Below are 21,950 nucleotides of genomic sequence, written 5' to 3' on the forward strand. Positions count from 1 at the left end.
ATTATAGCACACGGTATGAGCCAAAATTCACATTACAGCACACAGTATGAGCCGAAATTCACATTATAGCACACGGTATGAGCCGGAATTCACATTATAGCACACGGTATGAGCCGAAATTCACATTATAGCACACAGTATGAGCCGAAATTCACATTATAGCACACTGTATGATCCGAAATTCACATTATAGCACACTAAATGAGCCGAAATTCACATTATAGCACACTGTATGATCCGAAATTCACATTATAGCACACTAAATGAGCCGAAATTCACATTATAGCACAATGAATGAGCCGAAATTCACATTATGCCACATGGAATGAGGCAAAATTCAGGGAAAGTGACAGCAGGGACATAGGGACAGGGAAAGTGACAGTAGGGACAGGGAGGGTGACAGAGGGACAGGGAAAGTGACAGCAGGGACACAGGGACAGGGCGAGTGAAAGAGGGACAAGGAAAGTGACAGCAGGGACAGGGAAAGTGACAGCAGGGACAGGGAGAGTGACAGGGAAAGTGACAGCAGGCACAGGGAGAGTGACAGAGGGACAGGGAAAGTAACAGCAGGGACATAGGGACAGGGAGAGTAACAGAGAGAGGGACAGCAAGGGCATACAGTAGGGACTAGGGATTGAGAAAGGCAACAGGGTAAGATTACCTCTTTAGTAGCAGCGGTGCTGAGGATGCTGTGGTCTGCGGTGCAGTGGATGTGGAGGCTGTGGCCGGCATGGTGCGGAGGAGGTGATTGTGTGGAGAAGGACTGAGGGTGGTGGCGGGGTAGCACGGGAAGCCCCGAAACGTTGGTGTATAAGTTGACATATACTGTATACATATATATATATATATATATATATATATATATACATATACATATACATACATATATATACACACACACACACACACACGTGTATATGTGTATATATATATATATATATATACAGGTTGAGTATCCCATATCCATATATTCCGAAATACGGAATATTCCGAAATACGGACTTTTTTGAGTGAGATAGTGAAACCTTTGTTTTTTGATGTCTCAATGTACACAAACTTTGTTTAATACACAAAGTTATTAAAAATATTGTACAGGTTGAGTATCCCTTATCCAAAATGCTTGGGACCAGAGGTATTTTGGATATCGGATTTTTCCGTATTTTGGAATAATTGCATACCATAATGAGATATCATGGTGATGGGACCTAAGTCTAAGCACAGAATGCATTTATGTTTCATATACACCTTATATACACAGCATGAAGTTAATTTTAGCCAATATTTTTAATATATTTGTGCACTAAACAAAGTGTGTCTACATTCACACAATTCATTTATGTTTCATATACACCTTATACACACAGCCTGAAGGTCATTTAATACAATATTTTTTATAACTTTGTGTATTAAACAAAGTAGGTGTACATTGAGCCATCAGAAAACAAAGGTTTCACTTTCTCACTCTCACGCAAAAAAGTCCGTATTTCGGAATATTCCGTATTTCGGAATATTTGGATATGGGATACTCAACCTGTATTAAATGACCTTCAGGCTGTGTGTATAAGGTGTATATAAAACAAATGAATTGTGTGAATGTACACACACTTTGTTTAATGCACAAAGTTATAAAAAATATTGGCTAAAATTACCTTCAGGCTGTGTGTATAAGGTGTATATGTAACATAAATGCATTCTGTGCTTAGATTTAGGTCCCATCACCATGATATCTCACTATGGTATGCAATTATTCCAAAATACGGAAAAATCCCATATCCAAAGTACCTCTGGTCCCAAGCATTTTGGATAAGGGAGACTCAACCTGTATATGTACATATGTATGTATATATATATATATATATATATATACAGACACACACAACTATTGCTCTGATGCTGGTAGGTCCAGTGTATAGGGGTGCTGGCTGGGCGCAGGAAGGCTCCATATGCGCTGCCTTCCCTGTTCCCTGCAGCCTGCGCACCCAGCCAATGGCTGAGCCACAGGCTGCTGCTGCTGCACAGATTATTGGACAGCTGAGCCGATAATCTCAACTGCCGTGCATGTGGAGCCACCGCGCCGGCTCCCGGGAGCGCCGGCTCCCGGGAGCCGGGAGCACAGCACCGCAGATCGGATCAGAGATCCGATCTGTGGCAGCTGCGGGGGGCCGGGGGCCCGGGGTACTTATCCCCGGGGCCCCCTTCTTAATCCGGCTCTGACTGGGGATGCAGCAGAAAGTGTGTGTAGCAGAGGTGTAACTATGGGAGGCAATGGAGTCATCTGCCGCCGGGCTCCTGGTCTGAAGGGGGGCACCTTTCCTCCCATTCTGTAACACCAATCAGTTAAGTTAATTGATAGCCTCCGCTATCTCTTCAGTGGCCGACTTCCTTACTGATCCCTACACATTACAAGTCACACATTTTACAAGTGTCATACCCAGGATTAGAACCCACGACCTATTACACTGGAAGCAGACACCATACTGATGGAGCTATTTGCTCCTGTATAGGCAGCATGAGAATTCTAACTATAAGAAGTTACTTTTCTGACAATTACACGTAACTTCATATAGATAGAATTCTCAAGCTTCCTATACAGGAGCAAATATCTCTAAATATCAGTAAGGTGTCTGCCATCAATGTAACAGGTCATGGGTTCTAATCTTGGGTATGACTGCTAAGAAATGTATGATTTAAAAGACAATGAAATGTATATATACAGTATATATATATTTTTTACAGAACACTCCACACACACACACACACACACACACACACACTTATCTAAATATAGGGGGGCACTAATATTTATCTTGCCTCCGGGCAATTGAGACGAACTTACGCCACTGGTGTGTAGTATATGTGCCTGGATTTCTTCTCACCTGCTATATACAAAGTACAAAAGATGCATTTCCTAACACTAGTATTCACTCATGTGCTGGTCTCAATAAAATGTATTTTTGTAAATACCTTTCCTGAACTTTGCAGCATGAGAAAGCTCCTTCCCACCCCCATTCTTACTCTCTGGTTGTAACAGCAGATAAGTCAAAATGTGTATGACTGACTTTGCATTGTCCTTGCTTGCCACAATATATACCCAGCAAATGGGCATACGTTCAACTGTGCATAAGCCCTTTAATCTCCTAGATACAAAAGAGTTAATGAAGATTGTACATTGAGCTCTAGGCTTCTTCCCATGTTAGGCTGAGAGGTGACATCACTTCACCGTTATTGACATAGCACATAGTACTGGCTATAAAACAAATTCTATGGCCTTCACTGTTTGTATTGCATAACAAGTAACACAATGAAGTCACCAAAATCAATTCTCAAACAATTTGCCTATTTTTTTTTTCTTTTTGGGAGGGGGTAGTAAGTGACATTCTATGAACAATTGAATTCTCTGTAATACTGAATAAACATTTGTGTTGGCTGCAGATAGAGCAACAAAGGAGCAAAGTGCATTAATAACTTTCATCAATTATAAGTAACAAAGTCAAATGATTGACATGTCTGGAATCCAGTGTGCGGGCGATGGACTCAGAAACTGGTACCATCTGGGAAACACTATATGCATCTCACACTGTACGATGATCTCAGGAGTGGTTGTTTTGATTTACAGTAAGACTGGTAGAGTAATTTTCTGGTTGCTGTCCAGGCTTAACGTTTGTTCCTTCTAATGGGTTTCAATTAGAGATGAGCGGGCTCAAACCCCCCCGAACTCCATGTGGTTTACACGGGTCCGAGGCAGCCTCGGTTCTTCCCGCCTCACTCGGAAAACCCGAACGAGGGAAAACGTCATCATCCCGCTGTCGGATTCTCGCGAGATTCGGATTCCATATAAAGAGCCGCGTGTCGCCGCCATTTTCACTCGTGCATTGTAGAGAGAGCAGAGAGGATGTGGCTATGTTCTCTCAGTGGAAATCTCAATATCAGTGCTCAGTATCAGTGCTTACTTATAGCTGCTTAGTAATACTAGTAGTGTGTCTCTCCTGCTCAGTGTCAGTTCTAGTATCCTCATCAGTGCTCAGTATCACTGCTTATTGTCTTGTGCTGCATTGTGGTGCTCAGTATACTACAGTATATTACTAATAGTCCAGTGCTGCATCTTGCTGCTCTGTGTCAGTTCTAGTATCCTCATCAGTGCTCAGTATCACTGCTCATTGTCTTGTGCTGCATTGTGGTGCTCAGTATACTACAGTACATTACTAATATTCCAGTGCTGCATCTTGCTGCTCAGTGTCAGTTCTCAGTATCATCCTCATCAGTGCTGCATTGTCTTGTGCTGCATTGTGGTGCTCAGTATACTACAGTACATTACTAATAGTCCAGGGCTGCCTCTTTCTGCTTAGTGTCAGTTCTCAGTATCATCCTCATCAGTGCTCAGTATCACTGCTCATTGTCTTGTGCTGCATTGTGGTGCTCAGTATACTACAGTACATTACTAATAGTCCAGGGCTGCCTCTTTCTGCTTAGTGTCAGTTCTCAGTATCATCCTCATCAGTGCTCAGTATCACTGCTCATTGTCTTGTGCTGCATTGTGGTGCTCAGTATACTACAGTACATTACTAATAGTCCAGGGCTGCATCTTGCTACTCTGTGTCAGTTCTAGTATCCTCATCTGTGCTCAGTATCACTGCTCAGCGTCTTGTGCTGCATTGTGGTGCTCAGTATACTACAGTACATTACTAATAGTCCAGGGCTGCATGTTTCTGCTCAGTGTCAGTTCTCAGTATCATCCTCATCTGTGCTCAGTATCACTACTCAGCGTCTTGTGCTGCATTGTGGTGCTCAGTGTACTACAGTACATTACTAATAGTCCAGTGTCATGTGCTGCATCTTGCTGCTATGGTAGTGTCCTGTCACTGTGCATAGGTCATCATCATTCCAGTCACAGTGGTATCTGGTATCTATCTAGTGGTATCTAATTCCAGACATTACCGCCATCTAATTACATATATATAACTGGCATATAATTCCACACATTAAAAAATGGAGAATAAAAATGTGGAGGGTGATAAAGCTAAATATTTATCTTATATAATACCCTTTATGAGGTATAAGAACACTGTACGCTATTTACGTATGGAATACCGTAAGGGTACGCACGTTGCGTAACAATCGCTTAGCCGTAGTCGAGACGCTCAAGCGTCACGTTCGCTCACGGCCAAGAGATCACGGGCAGGCACGCTATTGGCTGCCGACTAACGTAATGATTCGCTATAGCGTAGCGGACGCTCGGGACCACGAGGAGATCACCAGCGGCACTGACGCTCACAATGTTAAACCTTTATATCTAAACCATAAACAGTGTATTATGCAGTAAGACCTTAGTGTAGTGATAGAGTGTAAATGCAGCACAGTATAACCTTATTAACTTAAAAGCTGTTCGAGCGTCACCGACGCTCTGAGAATACTTAACACTATAAGAAATACACAGATACCGTGCTTAGGGTCCAACGCCTTATATATATATTATGAATGTTATACTTGCAAAAGAATTAATACAATACAAGTCATACACTACAATATAACATAGACTAACTAACCAGATAACTACACGGGAAATACAATACAATACAATTACGTTTTAAGGGAAAATAAGAGAAAGTGGAGAAGAGAGAGAGAGAGAGATATGGCCCATAATAACAAGAAAGACAATATGATTGCGGAGAAAACTTACGCACAAGGGGAACGATCGCATGCGCCTCTGGACATCCAGCTCCCGATTTTCAGCAATGAGAACCGTTGAAGAGTGAGCTGGATGTGATCGGCTTGTCTATTTATGCCCCACACACAATACAATTCAATGGTCCCTACAATCTCATTGTTCATTGGACACAGGAATTCCTCCTCGCATTATAACAAAAGGTCATAGGTTGATTCATACAGGTGGGCTGTGACGATTTCCAACTGCTCAGGTGGGTGGGAAACTGGGTTTCCCGCCGCATGGATAAGTAAGTGCAAATAATAGTAAATGGACATAAACTTCTTATGTCCATAACTATTCGCACGAGCGATTAATCCGCTTCAAACCAACACCGGAATATTGCTAATTAAATACTCTTCCGATGGATACTAAACACCACTGTATTACCACTGTCTGACCCTTCGTATCAAACAAAGAGGGATTTCTCTGTCCATGAACATGCTACATTAACTAAACTTTCAGATTCTATCAAAGGGACCATAATCTACAAAATACATTATATAGTGAAAATATGTAACGTTTGAGTCGCACGCTACGAACACATGAACTCTACCGTAAATGCACATACTGCGCGCCCGCGGGTGCCCGCAACAGCGAGTATGCGCACACACGGGAGAGCGCACGCATGCGCAGCGCGGACCTGTATGAGGTGCAAATATGGCAGTGTGCAGCGTGATATTTTTCTGACTTTGACAGTCTACCCTTTGGCAGTCAACAATAACTGCCACTTCCTAAAACATTTCAAAAAAAAGAAAAATATATGTCAGGGGTTAATACATTTACATGGTTGGGTAGGGGAGGAGAGGAGAAGGTAGGAAAAGGGTATGACCTAGTGAGATAGCAGAAGCATGTGTGTATGAATCCGTGTTTGGGGGTCATGTATCATCGTGCCGTACGTGTTTTAAATCAAGCTTCGAGGCATTGCGAAGTATACATTTGAATTCCTTCTTATCCCGTGGTACGGGTCTGTGGATGGGCTGTCAAACTTTACCGAGCTCTTTTCGGCTGTGGTTGTAACAAATGGGGAGCACATTTTAGTTGATGATACATGAATGGGGGAATATGTGATTGCTGATATCTGTGCCTGTATTCCCTATCGACTATGTGTGTAATTACCTGAAGGTTGTAGAGATGAAGAAAAGACATAATTACGGTAAATGCAGTGGTATTCTATGTCAGGTTAATGTACATTTGTCGGTTGAGGTCTTGTTCGGTGTCTGTTGATTGCAGTCTTCTTTGTGCTTTTGCCCATAAGGTGCGAGCAAAAACTTTGTCAATGTCCATAGATTTACAAAAGTGTTGGGCTAGCGTAATTTTAAAATTTCTAGGGAAACTGGGGATCTATGGCAAAGTTCATCAAATATCTGTGTATAAGGTTGTCAAAACTTCTTCTTTAATCCATCAGTTGTCTGTATACAGGATCATCAAATTCCTCGTCCAAGTGGGTCTTTTTACCTTGGAGAAAACGGAAAAACAGGTGAAAGAAACGGACCGTAGAAATCGCATTTTTCATCACATCATTGTTTCTACATTTGGGTCATAAATCAAATCCATTGGAATTACAGTTTCCTCACTCCTCAGACTCATTACCCTTGTACTACTTTTGCACTTCATTAAAGCCTGACCGCATCTAAATATCAAACCAATCGATATAACAACACCTAAGATACATAGGAGAAACTTCCCAACATCCATTATGACTCCTTGAGCCCATTCTCCTAAACCAGAGAACCAATTTCGCGGGTTCAACCATGACACCCAACCAGTCAGCTCATTACCTACAGCAGCAAGAGTGAGATTGTGTCTCCTGCGAAATTCCCACTTCAGTTGGAGAATATCGTCCATCTTTTGGTCTATGACCTCAACCGGGTCCTCGGTGCTATTTGTAATATATGTGCAACATTTCACGCCGTACTGTGTTGCCAGTGTGACACAATATCCGCCTGTCACTACTGTGAGGTAATTAAGAACCATTCTATGCTGTACCAGTTCTGTTTTATAAGCTTGAAGTTCTCTTCCAGTATACCTAAACGTGTCATCATACATTTCAGTGATATTATCTAACAAATTTGCAAGCGCAGAGATGTATCTATAGTTCATCACTCCTCGAGCGGTGCGGATGAAATCTAGCGCACGTAGAACCTGAATCCCGGTGGATTCATGGATCAGATCAGAGGCCGGATGCTCTGTCCTTTCTGTCAGTTGCCTTTTAACTACGTGCTCGTAATGGGTGTGAGTATAAGGAGCTTGGGCACCACGGTGTATGTCTTTCATTTTGTCATGTGATACAGTCATTACTTCAGGCAGTACTTTTCCAATATAACACAATCCTTCAGAGTTTGGGGCAAGCCACTTATACGCCTTCCTCCCGCATATGAAATATGCATCATCGGGGAGAACATATGGGACGGAGTAGGACATAACCATATTACACATCTTCCATGTGAAATCTCCTACCCCTAATTCTCCCATTTGTTTAGTACACGTATCAGTTTGTACGATATGTGCGCAGTATCCTGGTGATACCTCTCCAACTCTCGTAATCCTACCTCCTAGGGTATACCTATATCGGAAAGATTTTTCTCTACTGGCTATGTGGCGTATAAGCTCTGTATCTGTAGGCATTCTATCTGCTCTATATGAAAAGGTCATGGTTTGGTTGCTCCATGACACTTCCCAACTTCCCAGCTTTCGGGGATTGGTAATGTTAAAACATATTAGGGATCTATCCACATGATATTGGTGGAGCTTCAAACTAGGAGGACTGGAGATATTAAACCTCCTGTCCACTGGTCTCCCACCCTTTAGCTCAAGTACCTCCCCTACCGTTAAAGGAAATGGTACTAGTCCTGATTTGCTATGACCTTGAGGTACTTGAGAGCATACCCAACAATCTGTTTGATTTAACACTCACTACCCACTAAGGAGTGATTGTCACTCAATGGATGCCGGTCCATGTGGATATTAAAACTGGATTGGCATTTCTTAATGCACCCATCCTCAACTACGTTATCACAGAGCCTACAGATACAGTTTTCTTCAGCTAACAATCCCAAAAAAAAATGTTTACAAATAACATGGCTGTTAGATTGTTTCCGGTACTCGCCTTTGTTCGGTGCTTGTGTTGCTATTGGAAATTTACACCTCCGTCTTAGTCATTGGAACCTTTCTGGTGTCAAAACTTCTTTCTCGACCTCACTGGTACTCTCACCGAAACAGACTGCTCTGGTCAACATCAGGGTCAACAGGAAAATCCATATCACAGTCTCTTGTGGCAAGTCCATCTTACAGGAGGAGAAAAGAAGAAATTTGTAATGGGGTACAGAAAAACAGTTTGAGGGGGAGAGAAACTTGTTACGATAATTAAGTTCTCTAGTCTTGTTGTTCTTCTTTTTCTGCTGTCATCTCAAAGGTGCTGTCTCTCAGTCTTCCAAACGAACATTCCGGTGATGCAATATTTCTTCCAAGCCAGCGATCTTTCTGTAAGGAGCAAAAATCTTGCATTACCATTTGTCTAGCTGATGTATGACATACCATCTTTAAACCATGAAAACATGAGAAAGAAGAGAGAAAACAAAAAAAACAAAAGAGAGAGAGAACAATTCATATATATATATATATATATATATATATATCACATAAATCAACAGAGAACAACAACAGGAAAAAAAAAAATTTCAAACATTTTAAAACATTGTCAGATCATCAGGCTGTCATATCTACATGTCCAATGGTTTCCTTGCGCAGTTCCTCCCCACCAGCACCTCCATACTCCACCCTCTGTATCTGGCCAGAATACATTGATGCGGATAGGTCATGCTGGGGTTTGGTAGACTTCTGCAAAGACCAAGTAGATATGCAATGTTTGAGTCCTATCAATAATCGTCAGAGATGGGGAGAGAGAGAGAAAAAAAAACATTTTTCACAAATACATTTACAACGTTTCACCTTGTCATTCCTGTGTCTTCAGTGAATGACCTCCCAATTTATTAACCGTTACCTCAGGCTTACCATCAGTCCTAATGATCACCTTTCCTGACTACATATCATGGGTGTGGCCCAAAATTCTTCCTAAAAGATCCCTGATTATAATTGTGTGTGTTATAATTTTGCTCATTTCTTGGTCTAGGGGGTCTGACTTTATGTGGGTTATTACAGTTGCTGGCATAATGCCCTTCTCTTCTACAATGATAACAAATCCTTGGCTTTCTCCATGTGCTAGGGGCCTGGGGTTCCGGTCGACTTGATGCCTCCTCTAGTGCTTGGATGCTCAGTACCATCAACCGCTCTCCCTGTGCTTCCCTGGTTCTTTGGATATTTTGGTCATGCTCAATAGCGGACTCTCTTAATGCAGCCACCGAGATACCTCTCCAATGAGGTATAGAGGTTTGTACCCTAATTTTTAGTGTGTCTTTTAAGCTGTCCATTAATACAGACACAGCTACCTCTCTGTGGTGTACGTTAGTTTCAATGTCATCTATACCAGTGTACCTAGCCATATCCTGCAGAGCCCGGTGAAAATACTCTGATGCGGATTCACCTTCTTTTTGTTTTATTGTAAAGATTTTATTCCACTTTACTACTGTAGGAAAATATACTCCTAACTGTAGATTGATTCTTTTTACATTATCTTGGTTATACTTGTCTGTTAGTGGTACTTCCTCATCTAGCTTACAATCAGCGATAAATTTCAATGAATCAACATCGGGGGGTAAACATGCCCTCAAAACTGTCCTCCAATCTTTGTTATTTGGCTCTGCAGTGTTTCCTAGCACTCTAATGTATTTTTGACAAGCAACTAAGTCTTTCCTGGGATCAGGAAATTCAGACAGAATTGTTCTTAATTCTGTTCGGGAAAAGGGGCAGTACATGGCGATGTTCCTGACAGGAGTGACTCCTGAAGAGTCAGTTTTCCCATTTGGTACTGCAGTTACCTTGACAGGATTAAGTCCAGTAACGTCATTCTGAATTGATTCCACGATATGAGGTACATTTGTTTGTGCGTGATGTATAATACCATACGTACCTGTGGACACGACCTCACCTGACCCTCCGTTAGGGGGTTTGATTACAGTCTTTACCGATTTGGTCGCGTCCACCTGGATGTCTTGTGTGATGGCTGCTGGAAAAGGCTCCGACATTGTGCTGGGCTCACTTTCTTGTTGGTGTTCCTGAGGAAAGTTTAACAAGGGGTGCGACTTGCATGGGTTAATAGTTGTACATTTAACACTTTCATTTTTATAAACCTTATTACGTTTGTTACATTCATTCTTAATATAGTTACTAAGTGCACTTTTATCGCACCCCATCGTGCCTTTCTCCGCAACCATAATCCTCTCCATTGCCATGTCTCTCCTCTCAGGATGAAAGTTAGGTATGTAAGTTACATTTCTTTGCATGTCACTTTCCTGTAGCCATATCTGTAAACAATCATTATGTTTAACTCGTTGTTTCCAGGATTTTATGAGACAGATCCTTCGCCTTAAATTATGCAATACCTCTAAGTCAAAACTACCTATCCCGGGAAATGGTGCCTTATCCCCCGCAGTCATTCGTGTCCATTCATCACAAAAGGTCTCAGTGTGGGGACCATACCTCCTCCACATTACTAACCGAGCAGACCCTCGGGGTCTGCAAGCCTCTGCAGTCTGAACCCTGACTGCTGAACGTCCCTGTGTTGTGCACTTGGCTTCCATTGTGAACCTTTTTTAACACAGAAAAACTTCCTAAAATGCACCAAACACAGAAGTCTACGGTGGAAATCCTTAAAGCTCTTCCACTGAACTCCTTCTGCTCCGAGTACAACGAATCCGCCCCTTTTAGCAGACACGTGTAACCGTTACAGGCCCTATCTCTAGAGATTTTCCTGAGAGACCAGTGAAAATTCCCTTCTTTACACAAATCACGCTTGCATGTGCTCCCTACAACACGTATGAGGGCAAGATTTACGCATGGATATACTACCTCATATCACGTTGCGTTATTGGTCACACATACAACCGTGCGGTCCAATCGTACCACTTATAGACACTTGTTGCCCATAAATGGTAGGATCATTGGAGTCTCCCTACTGTGCTCCAAAACAGCCAGAGCGTAATACAACGAAAACTTTATCACACTCTGTTGCACGTTTTCACTCAGACCGTGCTCATCACGTTCCACCAAAGATCACCCAGATCACTCAGTTCACAAAGCGGGATTCAATACACTCATACCGTTTTCAACCCACTATCATTCTTATAGTTTTCTGATCAGAAAAATCATTTCCCGTAGTCTGATAGCTGTCCCCAGAGGCATTGCAGTAAAGTAAGGTATTTAAACTAAGTTTTGGAAAAACTGAAATCAATTTGTGCTATTATCACGTGGCTATGCTATACCGCCCCCACTAAAACAATGCTATTGTGCGATTTGAGTTTCGGTGGGCGTACCCAGACGCTCCGTTGCGTAATATACGCTGCGTGCGTCGGCCTTTGTGTTGCGTTCGCGAGTCTCAGCCTTTTGTTAGAGACACGTGTACGCTGGCCATACAAAAATACAATTAGCACGTTTATCAATGTAGATGATCTTTAACTGTAATCATCTACCAAGCACCACACAGGTCTTTCCTTGTATCTCAGGCGAAGCTGTGCGTGTGTTTTACAAATTACCCCTTAATGTATCGTTTTTACTCTTTAACTACCAATAGCAACAAATCTTTCTCAGCACGTTTATCAATTATACAATGGCAAACAGGAGAGTGATATGAATATACACGAAAAAGGAATGCAGATATATGCGTGTGTATACAAAACAGAAATAAACAGTTTTAAAAGACACTAGTGTGTTGTTCTTACCTCCGGTTCCCGGATTCCTTCAGCACCCTTTACTAAGCGAAGCAGACGCTTATCCCGTCAGCACTGCGAAGAATATGATCTCCCGCCCTTTGCTGATGGATAATGTCTGCTGAAATTACCTAGCAGAGATATGTGAAGGACTGGACGAGCAGCCAATTGATAAAGCTAAATATTTATCTTATATAATACCCTTTATGAGGTATAAGAACACTGTACGCTATTTACGTATGGAGTACCGTAAGGGTACGCACGTTGCGTAACAATCGCTTAGCCGTAGTCGAGACGCTCAAGCGTCACGTTCGCTCACGGCCAAGAGATCACGGGCAGGCACGCTATTGGCTGCCGACTAACGTAATGATTCGCTATAGCGTAGCGGACGCTCGGGACCACGAGGAGATCACCAGCGGCGCTGATGCTCACAATGTTAAACCTTTATATCTAAACCATAAACAGTGTATTATGCAGTAAGACCTTAGTGTAGTGATAGAGTGTAAATGCAGCACAGTATAACCTTATTAACTTAAAAGCTGTTCGAGCGTCACCGACGCTCTGAGAATACTTAACACTATAAGAAATACACAGATACCGTGCTTAGGGTCCAACGCCTTATATATATATTATGAATGTTATACTTGCAAAAGAATTAATACAATACAAGTCATACACTACAATATAACATAGACTAACTAACCAGATAACTACACGGGAAATACAATACAATACAATACAATACAATACAATTACGTTTTAAGGGAAAATAAGAGAAAGAGGAGAAGAGAGAGAGAGAGAGATATGGCCCATAATAACAAGAAAGACAATATGATTGCGGAGAAAACTTACGCACAAGGGGAACGATCGCATGCGCCTCTGGACATCCAGCTCCCGATTTTCAGCAATGAGAACCGTTGAAGAGTGAGCTGGATGTGATCGGCTTGTCTATTTATGCCCCACACACAATACAATTCAATGGTCCCTACAATCTCATTGTTCATTGGACACAGGAATTCCTCCTCGCATTATAACAAAAGGTCATAGGTTGATTCATACAGGTGGGCTGTGACGATTTCCAACTGCTCAGGTGGGTGGGAAACTGGGTTTCCCGCCGCATGGATAAGTAAGTGCAAATAATAGTAAATGGACATAAACTTCTTATGTCCATAACTATTCGCACGAGCGATTAATCCGCTTCAAACCAACACCGGAATATTGCTAATTAAATACTCTTCCGATGGATACTAAACACCACTGTATTACTCCTGTCTGACCCTTCGTATCAAACAAAGAGGGATTTCTCTGTCCATGAACATGCTACATTAACTAAACTTTCAGATTCTATCAAAGGGACCATAATCTACAAAATACATTATATAGTGAAAATATGTAACGTTTGAGTCGCACGCTACGAACACATGAACTCTACCGTAAATGCACATACTGCGCGCCCGCGGGTGCCCGCAACAGCGAGTATGCGCACGCACGGGAGAGCGCACGCATGCGCAGCGCGGACCTGTATGAGGTGCAAATATGGCAGTGTGCATCGTGATATTTTTCTGACTTTGACAAGGGTAAAATAGGGAAAAATCAAGATCCACTTCCACCTAGTGCTGAAGCTGCTGCCACTAGTCATGGCAGAGATGATGAAATGCCATCAACGTCGTCTGCCAAGGCCGATTGCCCAATGTCATAGTAGAGAGCATGTAAAATCCAAAAAACAAAAGTTCAGTAAATTGAGCCAAAAATCTAAATTAAAATCGTCTGAGGAGAAGCGTAAACTTGCCAATATGCCATTTACAACACGGAGTGGCAAGGAACGGCTGAGGCCCTGGCCTATGTTCATGGCTAGTGGTTCAGCTTCACATGAGGGTGGAAGCACTCATCCTCCCACTAGAAAAATGAAAAGAGTTAAGCTAGCAAAAGCACAGCAAAGAATTGTGCATTCTAAATCACAAATCCCCAAGGAGAGTCCAAATGTGTCAGCGGGTGCGATGCCTGACCTTCCCAACACTGGACGGGAACAGGTGGTTCCGTCCACCATTTGCACGCCCCCTGCAAGTGCTGGAAGGAGCACCCACTGTCCAGTTCCTCATATTCAAATTGAAGATGTCACTGTTGAAGTACACCAGGATGAGGATATGGGTGTTGCTGGCGCTGAGGAGGAAATTGACAAGGAGGATTCTGATGGTGAGGTGGTTTGTTTAAGTCAGCACCCGGGGAGACACCTGTTGTCCGTGGGATGAATAAGGCCATTGACATGCCTGCTCAAAATACAAAAAAAAAAAAAATCACCTCTTCGGTGTGGAATTATTTCAACAGAAAAAGATAACATTTCCAAAACCACCCGCTGGCGGTGATGCAGGGCAGTCAGGAGCAAGTGCTGACATCTGGTCCGGACTGAAGGACCTGCCAACGATTACTGACATGTCGTCTACTGTGACTGCATATGATTCTGTCACCATTGAAAGAATGGTGGAGGATTATATGAGTGACAGCATCACTGTAGGCATGTCAGACAGTCCGTACATATACTGGCAGGAAAAAGAGGCAATTTGGAGGCCCTTGCACAAACTGGCTTTATTTTACCTAAGTTGCCCCCCCCCCCCCCCCCCCCCCCCCCTCCAGTGTGTACTCCGAAAGAGTGTTTAGTGCAGCCGGTCACCTTGTCGGCGATCGGCGTAGGAGGTTACTTCCAGAAAATGTGGAGGAGATGATGTTCATCAAAATGAATTATAATCAATTCCTCCGTGGAGACATTTACCAGCAATTGCCTCCAGAAAGTACACAGGGACCTGTGATGGTGGATTCCAGTGGGGACAAATTAATACTCTGTGAGGAGGAGGAGGATGTACACAGTGAAAGGGGTGAGGAATCGGGGGATGAGGATGAGGTGGACATCCTGCCTCTGTAGAACCAGTTTGTGCAAGGAGAAATTGATTGCTTCTTTTTTGGTGGGGGCCCAAACCAACCAGTCATTTCAGCCACAGTCGTGTGGCAGACCCAGTCGCTGAAATTATGGGTTTGTTAAAGTGTGCATGTCCTGTTTATACAACATAAGGGTGGGTGGGAGGGCCCAAGGACAATTCCATCTTGCGCCTCTTTTTTTTTATTTTTATCTTTGCATCATGTGCTGTTTGGGGACTATTTTTTTTAAGTGCCATCCTGTCTGACACTGCAGTGCCACTCCTAGATGGGCCAGGTGTTTGTGCCACCCACTTGGGTCGCTTAGCTTAGTCATCCAGCTACCTCAGTGCAAATTTTAGGACTAAAAATAATATTGTGAGGTGTTCAGAATAGACTGGAAATGAGTGGAAATTATGGTTATTGAGGTTAATAATACTATAGGATCAAAATTACCCCCAAATTCTATGATTTAAGCTGTTTTTGAGGGTTTTTTAAAAAAACAAAACACCCGAATCCAAAACGCATCCGAATACGACAAAAATTCGAAAGGGTGGTTTTGCCAAAATGCATCCGAATCCAAAACATGACCGCGGAACCAAATCCAAAACCCCAAAAAATGCCCGCTGCACATCTCTGGTTTCAGTGGGTGAATCTGGTCAATCTCTGGCACGTGACATGTAGCCTCAGCATTGTAATTAATTAATTGTGTGCGAAAATGCAAAGATAAAAATTTTTTTTTTATTACAGAATGGGCTATTGAAAGGGTTAGAAAGTGCACATTTTGGAGACATTCCTGGCTTAGGATAACTTGACTTTTATGCAACTGGGAAACTGGAAGTGGTAGAATCTAGGCTGGCCAAAGAGACAGCCATGCCCCCAGCATGTTGTGTCCACTCCCCCTTCAACTGAGTGGACCCTATATTCACAATGTTGCATGGCCACCTTCCCTCGCACCAGGGTTCATGTAGTGTGGGGTGTAGGGGGGATGTAGTGTAGTGATGTAGAGGTTCATACAGGGGGATATTGTGTAGTGTAGTGTAGTGTAGTGTAGTGATGTAGTGTGGCATATAGGGGAATTGTAGTGTAGTATGTAGTGCAGCATGCATTGGGGCTGTAGTGTAGTCATGTAGTATCGTGTATAGGGGGGATGTTGCATAGTGATGTAGTTCAGCATATTGTGGCGATATAGTGCAGTGATTGGTGTTGTAGTGCAGTACAACCTATAGGGGGGATGTAGTTCAGTTATGTAATGTTGTATAGTGGGGATGCAGGGAACACACTGCTGCAGAGGGGGATGTAAGGAAGATACTGGGGACATTTTAAGCACACAAGCAGGCATGTGGGAAAAATGCAGCTGTGGAGGGGCACAGGCACTGATAACAACTATTCATTAACCGACTCCTTTTTCTTTAGTGTGTGGGGGGGGGGGGGGAGGTGGGAGTGGGGGTAAAGTATATTATTGCACCTGGGCCCACCACTCACTAGTTCCGCCATTGTGTTGGAGGCCATATAAGGAAGAAGCTATCAGATGTAGCTAACCTGCCATATTAAGAAAAAATGTTATGCTGAGATTGCTGCATTAAGGAAACTCCTTTATTCTATTGATCAAGAACATCTACTGTTTTGTACCTTCAACTCAGGATATATCATACAGGGAGATTGTGAAAGCATGTGTGTGCTGTTAAATTGGGCATGTACTGCTCTGCCTGAGCATTGTTGTATTAATGCTTAGTAAAATCAACTTGTTGGCTAGACAATGATACATTTCAGGCCTTGCTCATGGATAGTGTTCTACTCACATGTAGTGATGTGCACCGGACATTTTTCGGGTTTTGAGTTTTGGTTTTGGATTCGGTTCCGCGGCCGTGTTTTGGATTCAGACGCGTTTTGGCAAAACCTCCCTGAAAATTTTTTGTCGGATTCGGGTGTTTTTTTGCAAAAACCCCTCAAAAACTGCTTAAATCATAGAATTTGGGGGTCATTTTGATCCCATAGTATTATTAACCTCAATAACCATAATTTCCATTCATTTTCAGTCTATTCTGAACACCTCACACCTCACAATATTATTTTTAGTCCTAAAATTTGCACCGAGGTCACTGGATGACTAAGCTAAGCGACCCAAGTGGCCGACACAAACACCTGGCCCATCTAGGAGTGGCACTGCAGTGTCAGACAGGATGGCACTTCAAAAAAATTGTCCCCAAACAGCACATGATGCAAAGAAAAAAAGAGGTGCACCAAGGTCGCTGGATGGCTAAGCTAAGCGACACAAGTGGCCGACACAAACACCTGGCCCATCTAGGAGTGGCACTGCAGTGTCAGGCAGGATGGCACTTCAAAAAAATTGTCCCCAAACAGCACATGATGCAAAGAAAAAAAGAGGCGCACCAAGGTTGCACCACAGGTATAGAATGTAGATGGATAGTATACTTGACGACACAGAGGTAGGTACAGCAGTGGCCTTCCGTACCATACTTCCTTATATACTGGTGGTCACTGTGTCAGCAAACTGCAAAACTAAAATGCACCACAGGTATAGAATCTAGATGGATAGTATACTTGACGACACAGAGGTAGGTACAGCAGTGGCCTTCCGTACCGTACTGCTATATATACTGGTGGTCACTGTGTCAGCAAACTGCAAAACTAAAATGCACCACAGGTATAGAATCTAGATGGATAGTATACTTGACGACACAGAGGTAGGTACAGCAGTGGCCTTCCGTACCATACTGCTATATATACTGGTGGTCACTGTGTCAGCAAACTGCAAAACTAAAATGCACCACAGGTATAGAATCTAGATGGATAGTATACTTGACGACACAGAGGTAGGTACAGCAGTGGCCTTCCGTACCGTACTGCTATATATACTGGTGGTCACTGTGTCAGCAAACTGCAAAACTAAAATGCACCACAGGTATAGAATGTAGATGGATAGTATACTTGACGACACAGAGGTAGGTGCAGCAGTGGCCTACTGTAACGTAATGCTATATATTATATACTGGTGGTCACTGGTCAGCAAAACTCTGCACTGTACTCCTCCTATATATATATTATACTGGTGTTCCCCAGTCCCCATAATAAAGCAGCACACTGAGCACAGATATGGAGTGTTTTTCAGGCAGACAACGTATACTGGTGGTCACTGTCAGCAAAACTCTGCACTGTACTCCTGCTATATAATACAGCTGCTCCCCAGTCCCCACAATTAAGCAGTGTGAGCACAGATATATGCAGCACACTGAGCACAGATATGGAGCATTTTTTTCAGGCAGAGAACGGATAAAACTGGTGGTCACTGATCAGCAAAACTCTGCACTGTACTCCTCCTATATTATACAGCTGCTCCCCAGTCCTCCCCACAATTAAGCAATAAAGCACAATCAAGTTCATCAATAACGGAGAGGACGCCAGCCACGTCCTCTCCCTAACATTTCCAATGCACGAGTAAAAATGGCGGCGACGCGCGGCTGCTTATATAGAATCCGAATCTCGCGAGAATCCGACAGCGGGATGATGACGTTCGGGTGCGCTCGGGTTAACCGAGCCATACGGGAGAATCCGAGTATGGCTCGGACCCGTGTAAAAAGGGTGAAGTTCGGGTGGGTTCGGTTTCCGAGAAACCGAACCCGCTCATCACTAACTTAAATGTTACTGAACCGTCAATACCGACAATATATGTCTTGCCAAAAATCCACAAAAGCACAACAAAGCCCCCAGGAAGACCTATAGTGGCGGGAATTGGAAGTCTAACCGCAAATTTATCTGAGTTTATAGATGCCCACTTACAACCTCTGGTCAACAAGACAGATTTCCACTTAAAGGATACAACAGATACATTACAGAAAATTAAGAGTATCGAGTGGAACAACAGCATGCATATGGTGACAGCAGATGTAGAAGCCTTGTACACGAACATTCCGCATGAAAAGGGTCTAGAGGCAGTCAAATACTACCTAGACAAGACAGACTATACTGAAAATAAAAAAGATCTGCTTCTGCAAGGTATTACATTCATATTGAAAAATAACTATTTTCATTTTAATGGCACATATTACAATCAACTGGTTTGGACAGCAATGGGCACTAAATTTGCGCCTAGTTTCGCTAATTTGTACATGTCATTTTGGGAGGAGAAAGAGGTAAAAACGGATCACAACTACAAGAACAAAATGAAAACATGGTACAGATATATAGATGACGTCATATTTTTCTGGGTAGGTTCTAAGGAGGAATTAGAACAATATTGCCAATCACTGAACAATAACAACTTCAATTTGACTCTTAGTTTTACAATCAGCCAAAAAGAATTACATTTCCTGGATCTTCACATCTATATAGAAGAGGACCAAATAGAGACTAAATGCTACAAGAAACCCACTGATGCTAATAACTACATTGAGATGTCAAGCGAACACCATGAAAGTTGGTTAAACAGTGTACCGAAGAGTCAATTCCTCAGACTGAGAAGAAATTGCAGCAAGAAAAGTGTCTGCGAGGTACAAACTGAACAAATGAGAAAAGGATTTGAGGATAAGGGATATGACAAGGACAGATTAAAAAGATTCAAAGAAGAAGTCATGGAAAAGGACCGAGAAGAACTTCTTGAAGTACAAAACAAGAAAATTGCTGAAGAAGATGTCCACAAACTTGCTTTTATTACGCAATTCACACACCAACATCAAAAAATTTAATCGATAGTGAAAAAACATTGGCATTTATTACAGAGAGACCTACTACTCAAAGATATTATACCAGCAAAGCCCAAATTCATCTATCTGAAGGCACCGAATTTGAAGAGTAAACTCACAAAGAGTGAACTACCATCAAAAGAGAAACATCCGATCAGGAGTAAGGGCTTTTATAGATGTGGAACCTGTCAAGCTTGCCGTGAAATCCAAACCACAAAATCTAAATATGAGGAATTCAGCATAAACAATGTCACGTACAAACTCCATGATTTTATGACCTGCCATACCACCAACGTGATTTACCTGATAGAGTGTAGCTGTCATAAAATTTATGTAGGAAAAACAAGTAGAGCACTAAAGACACGCTTGGGTGAACACGTAAGAAATATAAAGAAAGGGGTCATGACTCATCCTTTGTCCAGTCATTTTAAAGAAAAACATCATTCATCAACCAAACACATTCTGCAATTCCTTGCCATTGAAAATGTGAGAAACACCTGGAGACATAGATATGAAACAACGCGACTAGCAAGAACTGAGATGAGATGGATCTATAAATTGAAAAGTCTGATTCCGAATGGATTAAACGCAGACTTTGAACTTAAGTGGTTCCTGTAGCATATTCTAATATTCCACTCCTCTCCCCATGTACCCTAATAAGATTTCACTCACATTTAAATACTCATCCTAAATTCTATTGCTATACTGGTATACACCCCTATCATATTCATTCTTATATACCACTATTGTATATGTTGCATGTTATTTTTATCTAAGGATCATTAAGGGCTTTCATCATCTTTACTCTATACTGTTATGCACCCCTACCAAACTCATTTATTTTCATTACCATTTTATATGTTTAATTTTGCCCCCCCCTTCAAGAAATGCTATTTATGTGGTTTCCTCCCCCCCCCCTTTTTTTCAGATTGATATGCGCTGTAAAAAACTGGGTGTATATGGACGTCTCAAAAGCAGGAAGTCAAGACGTGGTCTGCTGTGCGTTCCATAGCCCGGAAGCACGCGACCACACAGCGGAGGGAGATAATCTAAAGAAGACCGTCATGCGGTCCACGTGCGTTCCATGGACCGGAAGCACGCGGCCTCGACACAGGAAGTGCACGAGTCAAAGCCGGGATGCGGTCCGCGGTGCGTTCCACGGACCGGAAGCACGCGGCCGCTCCTGTACCTATCTATTAGAGACGGCTTTTTTAAGTAAATAATCCACGAGTACCACCAACGAGATATTAACATAAAATTATGAGATCCCCAGTATTATTAAAATTTTGTGTATCGGAAGTACGGAAATACGGAGGCTAGGTCCTCCCACTAAAAGTTGAGTTTAGATAGGTTGTGTTTTATAGTTATTATGCAAAGCTGCTATGTTTAGACTACACAACAATTTTGAATCTGTGGAGGGAAAACTTGATGTAAGAATATATGTGACCTTGTTGACCCGGAAGTGATTTACATACAACAAGGTGACCTTGTTGACCCGAAAGTGATTTACATACAACAAGGTGACCTTGTTGACCCAGAAGTGATTTACATACAGAGCATAAATAGCCCAGACTTAGCATAGCTCCTGTCATACAGCCTTGATGAGGGTTCACTACGGCTGGCCGGCGGTCGGGCTCCCGGCGACCAGCATCCCGGCGCCGGGAGCCCGACCGCCGGCTTACCGACAGCGTGGCGAGCGCAAATGAGCCCCTTGCGGGCTCGCTGCGCTCGCCACGCTACGGGCACGGTGGCGCGCTGCGCGCGCCACACTATTTTATTCTCCCTCTATGGGGGTCGTGGACCCCCACGAGGGAA

General features: G+C 42.8%; 1 long non-coding RNA gene across 1 annotated transcript in view; it reads left to right on the plus strand.

The window, feature by feature from the left end:
• The window catches only part of LOC134943556 (uncharacterized), a 122,321-nt gene extending 100,573 nt beyond the window's left edge, over positions 1 to 21,748 (plus strand). The window contains exon 3 of the long non-coding RNA XR_010181607.1: positions 21,064 to 21,748. This is a non-coding gene — a long non-coding RNA (uncharacterized LOC134943556). The remainder of the gene's footprint in view (positions 1 to 21,063) is intronic.
• The last annotated feature ends 202 nt before the right edge of the window (positions 21,749 to 21,950 follow it).

This window comes from Pseudophryne corroboree, chromosome 7 (assembly GCF_028390025.1).
Source record: "Pseudophryne corroboree isolate aPseCor3 chromosome 7, aPseCor3.hap2, whole genome shotgun sequence".
In the NCBI taxonomy this organism is placed as follows: Eukaryota; Metazoa; Chordata; class Amphibia; order Anura; family Myobatrachidae; genus Pseudophryne; species Pseudophryne corroboree.